A 12,033-nucleotide genomic window follows, 5' to 3' on the forward strand; every position below is an offset into this window, starting at 1 on the left:
TCTGTATGTAGATTCTTGATTAAGCTTTTTTACCCTATTTTTTTCTTTTGCTTCCTAAACTTGAATTACTTTTTATAAGAAAGTGAGAGATGTTTTCCAACTGTTGTTGGTTTGGTTGTGTTTTGACTTATTTTGTGATGTAAGTATGCCAGTGTTTCCAGTCGTCTTTGTACTTATTTTTCTTCAGGCAGTGCTTAAAAAAAAAAAAAAAGGAAAAACGTTATTGTTTGAAGTGTTCAGCTCGGGAGAGATATTTCTGGCACAGAATGTGCCTCCTCTTAGCCATCTGCATCTGCAGCTTCGTGAGTGTTTCCTGTTGGGAGGCCTGATCCGTGAGCTCTTTCCTACTAGAGTGGCCGGTGAATGAGAATTTACATTTCAGAATCTGCATGGCAGGGAACGTGGAGTGAGAGATGGGGCTCACGGATTTGTTTGCAGGTCAGTACTGTCAGCTCATATCGGGGTTCACCCTTATGCAGATTTGAGACTGATGTAGGAGGCAGGATAGTGGCATTACTCAGAAAAAGGGGCAAATCCTGCATTCCCAGTTCTGTTAACCAAACAATTTTAGAAGGCTTGGTTATTGCACTAGGTGTAGTTCACTTCAGGTATTGAATTCATAGCAGTTATGTGTATATAATTTAGGTATTAAAGTTTGAATAGGGTTTGGTAATCCGGCATGATACGTACGAGGTGCATGCACGGGAGCTCTGCAGGCAAGTCCGAACCAGCCTGAAACCCTTGTGCCTGTGCTGGTGAGAGGAGTGTGACCTCGGAGACAGCAGCGTGGTACGGTAAGAAGTGGGAGGCTTTCTTAATACAACTGAAATAGGGAAAAAAAATCAAAAATATGGTATTTTCAAATGAAATACTTTGAACAGCTGTGTTACCTTCAGTATTAAACACCACTTTCATACCTAATTGTCTTAATGGATCTTGCAAGGTTTTTTCAATTCCAAGTCAGGCTTCCTTTTCTTTTGCAGAAACATGTGTTTTTAATATAGTGAAGAATAAAGTTGAATACTTCTTTAGAGCTATGCTCTGTTACAAATATCAAGATACTTTATGTGATTCTATAAGAAAAAGTTTGTTTAAAAAGAAAAAGTTTGTCTAACAAGGTCACGTATTGAATGATAACACCTACAAAAGATTGCAGTAGCCTTCTGAGGGGATGTGCTTTTGAAAAGTAAGTATTTTGTGTGAAATGCAGTACGCAGGAGGCAGCGGTGTAGCACATTGCCTAGGCACGGGAAAGCTCCTAACTCCATCGGGGCGGGGGAGCAGGGCATGCTGGTGTCGGCACTCCTGGCTCCTGCAGACTTGCATGCAGCCAGGGCAGATGCTTTTCTTGCTGCTTTTAAGAGGCTGGCTGATGTCAGAGAGAAGCCTCCCCCACCTTTTTTTTTTTTTTTTTTTTAAGGTAAAGCTCTCCAGGCCCTGTGAATTATTAAGATCTGCTAGCAGCCAGTTGCTCTTTCTTTGGGAAATTGGCTGTCAGAAGTAGCAAGAGAGCTCTTATGGGTCTCTTTGCTTTTGATTAAGTGGAACAGTTGGATGGGTAACAGATCCCAGATTTTACATGACAGATACTCACTTCTTCACAACCTCTGTGATGAGAACAAATTCCCAGAATTATGCACGTGTATCTACATGCACATGCATATGTAGTTACAAGATTTTGCCCTAATAGGCATTGTCTGTACACATACACAAATGCAACATAATTTAGATTACAGTAGTTTTTCTCTTCATTTCTTAGAGCACAAAACATTTAAAAATGTTTATGGAGATAACAAAAAAAGCCACCAGTATGAAATCTAAGTAGAATCTGCAGTGATAGCTACTTGTCACTTGCAATGTGGCATAATTTGTATTTGCCACCTATTAATGAGGATATATAAAAACTCCGTAAAATCCTGAAGTGTTGGTTTTGATAATAACCTTTAGAAGAATCAAACGGCACATCTTTCCTTTTCCCTAGAAGCCTGTCACTGTATTATGTTTTTGACGCAGTTCGTCTGTTTTCATTATTTTTTTAGTGGTAGAAGAGGGTTTCTCCTTAACAAGTCCATCATGTCCATCTGTTATGGACAAATGGATGCACTCGTTCAGTTTTCTGCTCAGGCCATTTTCTACTGTGCTGTGGCACATTCGGTTGTGCGCAGGCTATGAATGTGTATTTATATGGAAAGCTGCTTTTGATTAATGTTTTGAAGCTTTGCTCTGCCTCTTGTTGAAATAAGTTTTCAGCTCTGAGGATTAGGTTACCTGCACTGTTAGCATGTAGCTCTGCGAGTTGAGGTACGAGTAAGGTGCTTTGTTAGCTGGGGTTTATAGTCTGTCTTCACCCTCTGCAGTTATGAAGCAGAACAACTGTTAGCAGACTTGCATGTGTGCTGATCCGTGGGCTTTTCTGGGGTGAAGATAGCTTCCTGCAGTTTGTTCAGCTTTACATCGTTTGTTTTGCTGTTTAGTTATGTTATACAAAGGAGTAGTGGTGCTTGAGTTACCTGGAAATCTACTGCTGGGTCAATCAAGTCACATAATCTGATAGCATTCCTATAAGATAATGTGACTCCAAAAAGGTACAAAATCTACAAAATATAGAGTAATACATTGGTGTTTTCTGCTGAATTTTTAAAAATAGTTTGAATGACTTCAAAAAGACAAATCGAGCAAGGATTTTCTTAATCTTTAAAAGTAATAGGTTTTTTTCCCTTACATGTAATAGACTGTTAGCAGTTTAAATGGTGTGCTGATAACCTTCAGAAGAATTAGGTAATGATTTGATCACCAAACTCCTACATTAAAACAGGAGTTCACCTAGAAAGGAATGATGAAGGCAAAAAACCTAGGAAATATTACTGAACAAGTTTTCTGAAGTGGGTGACAAATAATTGACGTTATTTGTTTTATAGGAATGTATTTTGTTTTGAGGTAATGTCACTTCCTGTAAGGTGGGAAGAGATTTTATTTGTTGCACTAGCATGATACGAAACATACACGTACCTTTCAAAAGGATTTTGTGTTCTTACTGGACAATTCTGGACTGTGCCAATTAGAAAAAAAAAAAAAAAAAAGCTGGTAAGACCATGGAATGAGCCTTCTGATTTCAATGGTGTCTTCTGGACTCTGCTTGGATAAACTTACAGCTGCTATGTGAGTATTTTTGATCTCGGGTATTGGAGAACCAAGCTGCTAGGTTCCACCAGAAATGGTCAGTGGTTCAGGCTCCAGTTGGTGTTACAGATTAACAAAGGCTGTTTCTTGCTAGTTACTACAGGCACTGCAAAGTGCTGCGCCTGGGGTCACGTCATGGGCTGCCTGGTGCAGGCTGGGGCCAACCGCCTGCAAAGCACCTGGGGGAAGTGATCTGGGTCCTGATGGATGCCAGGTTGAGCGTTGGTGGTAATGCCCATGTGTGTAGCTGCCTGCTGCTCTGGGAATGGCTTACAGCTTCTGATGAGGAACTTGTGAGACCCCATCTGGAGGATGGGGTTCAGGTTGAGCTCGGGGTAAGGAGGAGGCTGACTGCTACCACTGGCTACCTGCCAGGCGGTTCCGGGGAAGAAGGAAGCAGATTTCTCTGTATTTTCCCCAAAACAAAGCAAAAGACAATAGAAACGAGGTACCACAAATAGTGAAATTTCACTTAGGCATCAGAAGCTGTTTCTTTTTCCAACAAGATGGTTAAACACTGGAACAGGTTGTCTGGAGAGGTGGCGGCATTTGCCTTGTTGGAGATGCTAAAAATTGTCTGGAGCAAATTGATTTAACCTCGGGTTTGGCCCTGGTATGACCGAGGGGGTTACAGCAGTTAGCCTTGTGAGGCTTTCAGTCTGAATTATGCTGTGATTCCTTTGCTTAATGTGTGTGGGTTTTTTTGTTGTTGTTTGTTTTTTTGTTTTGTTTGTTTTGAAGCTAACATCTTTCTTGAGGACTTGAGTGACGCAGAACTGCTGTAGATGCAGGCCTTCTTTACAGGAAGAAGGTTGCTGATTTCTGTTTTAATACGGGGTTGATCTTGAGAGATTAGATAAAATTGAATAAATATTAGAAATCTAATTTCTCTAGTTAGTGCACTCTGCCACACAGCTTTTGCTTTGAGAAACGTACCCCCTTTTTTCAGCTTGACTTGTTTTCAGAAGTAGAAATGCCTTCTATAGTATTTCAGTCTTAAAGAAATTCAGGTTCTCAGAATGAAATGCCCTAAATGGTATTTAGAGCAGTTTGAACTTTCATCCATCGATGGTGATGCGTTATGCTTTGACCCCTTTTTATATCCTGAAAAACATTTAGTTATCTTTCTGTAATACAGCGCTGAAAGAAGAATACATTTGCTATTTTATCTATCCTTTATTCTTGTTTTTCCTCTTTTTTTTTTTGTATGCTAGAGTTGCTTTTCATTTGAATTGAGTATTCTAATTTCTTGATATATAACAGTCAAGACTCAAGATGATGTCAATTGAACAAAAAGAGTATTTTATGCCAAGTTGTACAAAAAACATCAGAATTAAGACTCAGGGCATTGATCTTTCTTAATTAAATGCTTGAGCAATTCTATACTAGTTTATGGATTTTACCTGGTCTTTTGCCTGAGAGGAATGTATTGTTAGAGGAACTCTTTGTTAGAGCTTAGAGTGTGGTTTGTTTTTTTTTTCTGTGGGAATGTGTGCTGTAGTTGGTTTCAGCTACCAGCCTATCCTCTTCTTTACTGTAATTTGAACATCACAATATTATATCACTTTCTGTGAAACCCTTGGAATAAGGGAGATATTTGTTTGGAGGGGACCTTGTTCTTAATGAAGGACAGGTGTATCTTTTTTGGTGGCACTGGACTGTTCCCGTGTGAGATCCTGGGTGGCTGGCATGCTGAGTAATCCATTTTCCACCTAGGAATTCTGTTCTAGAAAATTAGAGGAAGTAGGTAAGAGGGAGTGAATACTTTGTGAGATATAATCAAGCTATTTTTTTTAGTGTGTTATCTGCTTCCTCTCGTAGGAAAATATTTCCTCCAAACTATCATCATATAAAGGTCCATCGTGCAATTTTGTATGCTGAAACCAAAGCCAGTTGCATGGGGAAGTGGCTAATTAGGCACAAATGGGATTTAACCTGTCTTATCTTAAATGGCCAGTTCATCCTGTCATGTTTATATGCAGTTGTTAAAGCACAAGTGTAGCATGTTCTAATGCACAAAGTCAGGACCTGGCTTTGTCGAGTAGAACAGCACTTTCACCAATTTCTGTTGTTGTTCCATGTTACCGGACAGGTTTTGGAGGAGAAATGACTTGCTAGTTGCAGTGAGATTACTTGATGTGTGTGTTGGCCATGAAGAGTTACTGAAATGATGACATAAGCTGTTGGCCAACCTTCATAACTTTAATATTTTAAAATGCTTGCTGCCTTCCTTATACTGTGAAAAACCTTGAAAACATCTTACTGCAACCTTTTTCCTCCCATCTGTGAATTCTCTGTAATGACAACTCAGTCTTCCACGTTTTCCCATACAGAGCATGAGATCCAAGAGCACAGCAGCAGGCCCTATTCCAGAACAGGGCCCAGAGAGGGGAGGGGGGCACTGCTACTCAGCTACTGCAGTGTGCCTGTTGTGACCTAAATTCAATTTTCAACTGGGTAAGCAACACCAGACATCTTAAACTCTATGTTTATTTTGTCTTCATTTAAGTGAAGCTGAGATGGGAATAATTGTCTGCTGCGAGAAGCTCCCATGGGGTTAGAGGAGAGAGCCAAGGTCCCGGGGTGCACACTTTGAGACTTCTGGAGTCCTTGGGAGCTGCAGTCCAAGGAAGATTTTTGCCACTTGCTCATGAACTTGGGCTCAAGTAGGGGCCAGTGAGCAGTGGTTTGGGAGAGGTGACAAACTTGTAACTGAGCAGGAAGTGCTGGGTTGAGATAGCTTTTACATTTTAAGTCATGAAATACAGAGTGAAGTAAGTATGCAACATTTCAAATTAACACAAATTAAATAAGAATGTTTGAAGGGTAAGTTAAAAACAAAAAAGTTGAGTGGCTTCTAAATATGCTCTTTTTGTTCTTTTGAGTCTGTTCAAATGTTTTTGGAAATGATAGAAAAGGAGTGGGACTAGGTCTGTGTAATAGCAACCATGTATGTTAAGTGAAGGCAAAATTGAATAATCCCATTTTTGTGTGTTCATGAAACTGTATCTATAGCTACCAAAAACACAAACGTTTTGGAAAGGCTGAGCAAAAGCTGCACCAGGCGAGGAGGTGAAAGGTTTCCTGTGAGGTAACGTGGCAATTGCAAAAACAAGAGTACTGATTAGTGAATTGTGTGTTTATTTTAGAGAAGCAGGAGAAAATATTAGAGAAGCTGGGTCAGGAAAATTGGAGCCATGAGCAGAATCAACTTTGGAATGGAGCCGTAAGAAAACCTCAAACTGTTTGGATCATTTGTTATATAGAAGGAAACTTGGAGCTGTGACCAGAATTGCGATTTCTTGTTGCTTGATTTCAGCTCTGTTCAAGGAACTGGAAAGAATCTGAGGATGTGGCCATAATCTCTTTTTCTGTAATTGAAATATTCTAAAGGTGATGTGCCTAGGATTGATTTTATTAGGCATTATGCTTTCTAAAGGCAAAATGTGCAAGTAAAACTGGGTTCAAGTCTGGATCCGTATTGCTTTGTTAAATAAATAAATAGCTTAAGAATGCTTTTGTTAAAACCTGTGATTACTTGGTTATTATCTGTGCCTTGGAGGATGTTGGACTGGTACATTTGGTAAAGCATGACACTTAGAACTGGAGAGCTATTGGGTTTCATTGTCAGACAGCTTCCAGCAGAGCCTGTGGGCTGTCACGTTCTTTGTGTTTATGTTGCTCCTTGCAATTAAAAAGTAAAAAAGGAAGGTACTTCCTGAGCTTCAAATACTTCTTGTCCTCTTAAACCATTGCAAGGAATGTGCATTTGAAAATACTATGATTAGCAACATGAGTGTATACTAGGGGAAAAGAAAAGTTTGAAGATCATGGTGCTTTATATGTTATATGTGTATAGTTCTTTTTTGTTCAAATAAGATTGATTCATTAGATTCATTTAAGGGTCAAAAAATTAAAAAAAAAAAAAATAAATTTGTTGCTGTGACCCACAGAACAACTTCAAACAGTTCTGCTGAGCCTTCAAAATAATCATACGCTGTTTAGGAAAAATAAACTATAAGAAAAGACCCCTTCCTTTTACTTCTGTTAATATGCATTGATTGTCTTCCAGAAGATACTTACAGGTGATGGTGTGGGTAGTGTTTAAAGCAGTTTCTCCATTCCAAAACCAGAACACAGTAAGCGTGGCCAGTATTTAGAAGAGAAGAGGGCTTAGGCTCGCTCTCTTCCTTCCTGTGTTCCAGCTTTCTTCAGCTATTTTGTTTCTCAGAATCGGTTTCTCATTATAGCTGTAATGTAGCATTGTGAAACTCCAGTGGAAAATAGTAAAATGTGGAGCAGTGGGCCTGTTTTTCAGGACCTAAGGTAGGGAAAAGCTCAAAATGTGCGTTTGGGTAATAACATTTCTCAGTCTCACACTTAGAGGAATTCCAAATGTACACAGTGGGGTTAGTGGTGGTGATTTATTGTTTGCTTTATCTCTTTTCTGTAGGTAAGCTTTAGATGAACTATCTAGGGAATGTTCCTGTTACAGATTGAGACACTTGTTGCAGTTGGTTTTATGAACTGTGGGTAGTATCTGTTGTCTCTCTTCTTTTGGTTTCAGAAAAGGCTGTAAAAACTTGGAGCTGAGGCAGTAGAAAGCACAAAAGCAAATATGATGGCAAAACTTCAAATACCTTGCAAACTTAAGCTAACTAGTGAAAGCAGGGAGAAAACATTTGTTCCGATTTATTGTCTGAAGCTTCCAAAAACCTTTGATTAATAGGAGTCGTTCATATATCTGGCCACAAGAATTAAGCAGTCTTGATGTGATTGTATATCAAATAGATTTATTTTTGTTTGCTGGACAGCACTGAAAATTAATTTCATAATTTATTGTTTAGATGGAAGGATAACATTTCTAAGTCATTATGGAGTTCAAGAGTTAAGTTTATCTGAAATGCTTGGATTGCTTCTGAATTTATTGATATTCTGGTTTTTTTAGTGGTACACATTTAGGTTAAATGACAAGCAGTGTTCTCAGATCTTTCTAACAATGCAGTTACTTCTATAGGAAGATGCAAGGAAGCAATTAATTTGAAAAGTTAATTCATTGTTCTGCAGGCAAGAGGGTATACAGCAGCTATTAACTATTGACTCTAGAGCTTTTGGGTGTGGAGGGTGGTTCTGAATGATCTTTAATCGAATGCAGGTTAATCCTCAGGATGGGTAGGAAAGAGAATATTCTTAATGAAAGAGAATAAATATAAGTGATGTTTTGTTTTCCAGCAAGTAAGACACTTTATAAGACAAAAGTGCAAGTAAACTAACCTAATGTAACATTTAAGATTTTTTTCCTTATTAGCTGAGTTTGTAGCAGTTGTAAAAAAAAAAAAAAAAAAAAAAGGCACCTAATCAAGTTGATGCTGTATTCAGTTAAAGACAAATCTATGATTTCCATAAATTGGCATGTTTGCATGCACATTGCAAGTGGTACGCTGCACTCCTTCATTTTAAGCAATTAGTATTCTCTTAAGGTTCACGAACCAAAAAGCATGGTTAAAGAGGTGAAACCACGAAGTGTAGAATGTAGTCGCATTTTTAAAATATCACTGTTGACAATTGAAATGCTAACAATTCTTGGGTGGAATATGATAAAAAGCCGAAGTCGTAGTCTTTAAACTTGGCCCTTGATTTATGTATGGTTGTAAGGCAGTAGATTTTGCTGCCTTCTCTATGTTTTTCCCCATTTTCATCTTAGTGGTGAGTGAAACATTATCTTATCAATTTCTTCTTTCTTTAAGCTACAAATTAGTGTAAATTAATCACAGTTAATGGATGCTTCTGAAGGAAGCACTTCTAGGATGGATGGCTTTTGTGTGTGCTTAATATGTTGATACTTGTCGAATAGACTGCCTCATACTGAGTGTTCTCCGAGTAATGGAAGATGAGAGGGTGAGGGAATTAAATCTCCATTTATTCAGTAGCTTATTGTTTCTCTGTTTTGTCCCTGAAAACCCATGCAAGATTAATTAATGGGTGACAAACAGCTTGGCTTCACATATCTATCTGAAATAAATGATATATTTTATAGCTCATGATAAATTTATTATAGCATTAGCAATAAAAAGAAATGAAATAATGCAAAATTGACAAACTCCAAAATTTCCAGCTTAATAATGATATAGGCACAAAGAATTGTTGCAAAGTTGCAGTACTGTTTTTCCAATCAAGAGCATTTAGCTCTTAATCACTGTCTTCCTAGCAACCTCTGCACTGTGCCCTGCTTTTCAGGAGGAAGGCAGAGCAAACAAGCACGGGGGAGGCTGCTGTGCTACTGGATGTTGTCTTCCTTGTAACAGCACAAACATGGAGTTTCTTGCAAAGCATGACAAAATATTGCAACAGAAAATGGTCTCTTTAAGGTCTCTGTGGATGTTTGGAGGAAAAGTTCTTTATGCGTTACAGCCTTTTGCTGCCAAAGCAGAATTGCAGTACCTTAGATATTAATGCAGTTGGTTTTGAGTCCTTCAGGCTGCACAGAAACAAGATAATGCATCGGTAATTATAATGTGTGTTACATATGTAGCTTACGTTGACTTTTTAGACAAGGACATGGCATTTCTGGCACATGAACCCTAATTTACCAACATGTATATTTCAGAAATTCTGCTTAAACAGTGAATGATTGTGCCATTAATTTTGTTTCTGTGAACCTATTTCCCCCTAAACCTGTATTCCCACAGGCAGTGCTGGAAATTTGATGTGCCCTTGCCTCCTGAAGGAGATTCTTCCAGCCACGTCTTCAGGATCATCTTAATTTGAAACTAATCTCTTTCCAAAAGCAACAGGGAATTAAATCCCCCTTGCCTCCAGATGTGCTTTTCTACCCCTGTCTTTGTCACTGCGGCTGCAGGTCGCAGACGTCTGCGTGCTCGTGGTTTCTGCCAGAAGCTGAGCAGTAGTGTCAGAGCGGGGGTGACAAGGGAAGAGACACAGGGGAAGGAAAAAATGATGGAGAGAGGGGTCAGGCTGTATGCGGCAAGGAGCAAATGTCACGGCAATGATGGAACGCATAGGCAGGCTGTGTTGTGACATGGATATTAACCCGTAACGGTGTAGGCCTCAAAATGCCCTGAGGGCCTTCGGTGCAGCTGCCTCTCAGCGCCAGGAGGCCAAATGCCTGTGCAGCATCCTCACAGAGCCTCCTCACTCTGCTTGCCCACAACATGTTTCAGTACCTTCATCCTGGCTGGATTGAAGGCTTTTGTGCTCTATGAGGAAGACAACCTTAAACACGAATTGTTAAAAACATATAGTGTGGAATTTCAGGCCATCCTGAAGAGAGAGCCACATATAGCGTAAGTTGGGGCCTAACCTGTTGGAGGTGATGCCTGGGCTGAGTCCTGAAGAAAATTGCAGAAGCCAGGAGAATTGAATTGGGCAATTTCTTTATTCTGTATTTTTAAGAAACCAAATTCTCAGCTTTTATTCTGTCAGGTAAGTGGTGTTTTTAGATAAGTGTTTATTTGCTTTTGTGGTTCACTTGCTCTGCCATTTCTGTGAGGTTTCTGTATAAACGTGATGAACACCTTGAAACACTGTATGTGTAGTCTAGGAAGAACAATGAATCTAGGTAAAAATTAACTAAGGGATGAGAGTTTTTAAAACAAAAACCCTCCAAAGCCCAAACTAAAGTCATCTGTGCAGTTACAGATAAAAATTTCATGATTGCTTGTTTTCTTTAAGTATTGGTTATGTGCATGTGAGTTACTTATTTTTGTGTGGAAGTTGAAGTGGTGCAGTTGAAAGAAGGGCCTTGTTATTAGTGATTTCAACATAAATGTTGGAAGAACATCAGAGTGCTGAATCGAATTGATTTATTTTCTGACAACCTGTTTAAAGTTGTACCGTCACAGAACGGTGCATCTATGAGTAGGTGATAACACATTTGATTAAAGATTAGGACTTTTATTAGAGACCTTAATACAGCCACAAGTAATAGGCTGTAGATGTGGTAATGTATTACATTACTAAATTGTAGCTATGCAGCAGGGAAGATGATACAACCGTGTTTATGTTCTTACCTGCAGTAGATTAAACATTACAGTTCTGTTCAGGCATTGATACCGTCTCAAATACTGCCTTTTCTTTTCCTGGATGTTTGCATAGAATGGCAGTAACGCTTTCTCCCTTTTTTGTGCTGGTGTTTATGTGGTGGGTTCCTCAAGTATTCCCCTACCTTGGTGCTGGTTTTACTAATGGAGGGAGATGGGATTGTAGCACCATACATGTTGCCTTGTTCTGGATTTTAATCTGATAGTGTTCATGCTGACAGCCCAGGCACACCCCGTGTTTGCCTTTTGTAGCATTTTCCTCACATGGTCTGAGGATCTCAGAGGTGTTCAGACTTCCATAGAGTAAAAGTGATCATCAGTGAGGCAGAAACTCTCTCCTCTGAAATCTGAAGTACGTTTTACTTCTGCCTTAAGCGTTGAGCAAGCATGACTGGGTCACATTTCCTTCTGGGAGAAGCTTATGCATGTCTCTGAGACCTTCGGTCACAATTTCAGCAGACCTGCATGCAGATTAAATCGAGAGCAAATCCTAGTCCACGCCTCTACCAAGGTATGTAATTGCTCCTGCTCTTGCAGGGTGGCATACACAGCAGCCATTATCAGATAGTGTCTGCTCACATAAGGATGTAGGTGAATTCTGCTCACTAGGAATTTTGTCCTGCTCCTGATCCAGAAGCTATGTGTAGTTGCTTCTTTTTGCTGCCTCTCAAAGAGAGCCAGGACAGAAATGGCCAGAGTTCGAGTCTGTGGTCACACAGCTGCACATTGGCGTTCTCGTTTGTCTGATATTACAGCCAGAATGTAGATAGACTCAGGGTGTGTCTGAAATGCC

At 39.5% G+C, this 12,033-nt stretch overlaps 1 protein-coding gene across 5 annotated transcripts in view; it reads left to right on the top strand.

Moving 5' to 3' along the window:
* MED13L (mediator complex subunit 13L) overlaps positions 1 to 12,033 on the top strand; it is a 211,577-nt gene that overhangs the window by 77,982 nt on the left and 121,562 nt on the right. The window lies entirely within an intron of this gene.

This window comes from Anas platyrhynchos, chromosome 16 (genome assembly GCF_047663525.1).
Source record: "Anas platyrhynchos isolate ZD024472 breed Pekin duck chromosome 16, IASCAAS_PekinDuck_T2T, whole genome shotgun sequence".
Taxonomy (NCBI): Eukaryota; Metazoa; Chordata; class Aves; order Anseriformes; family Anatidae; genus Anas; species Anas platyrhynchos.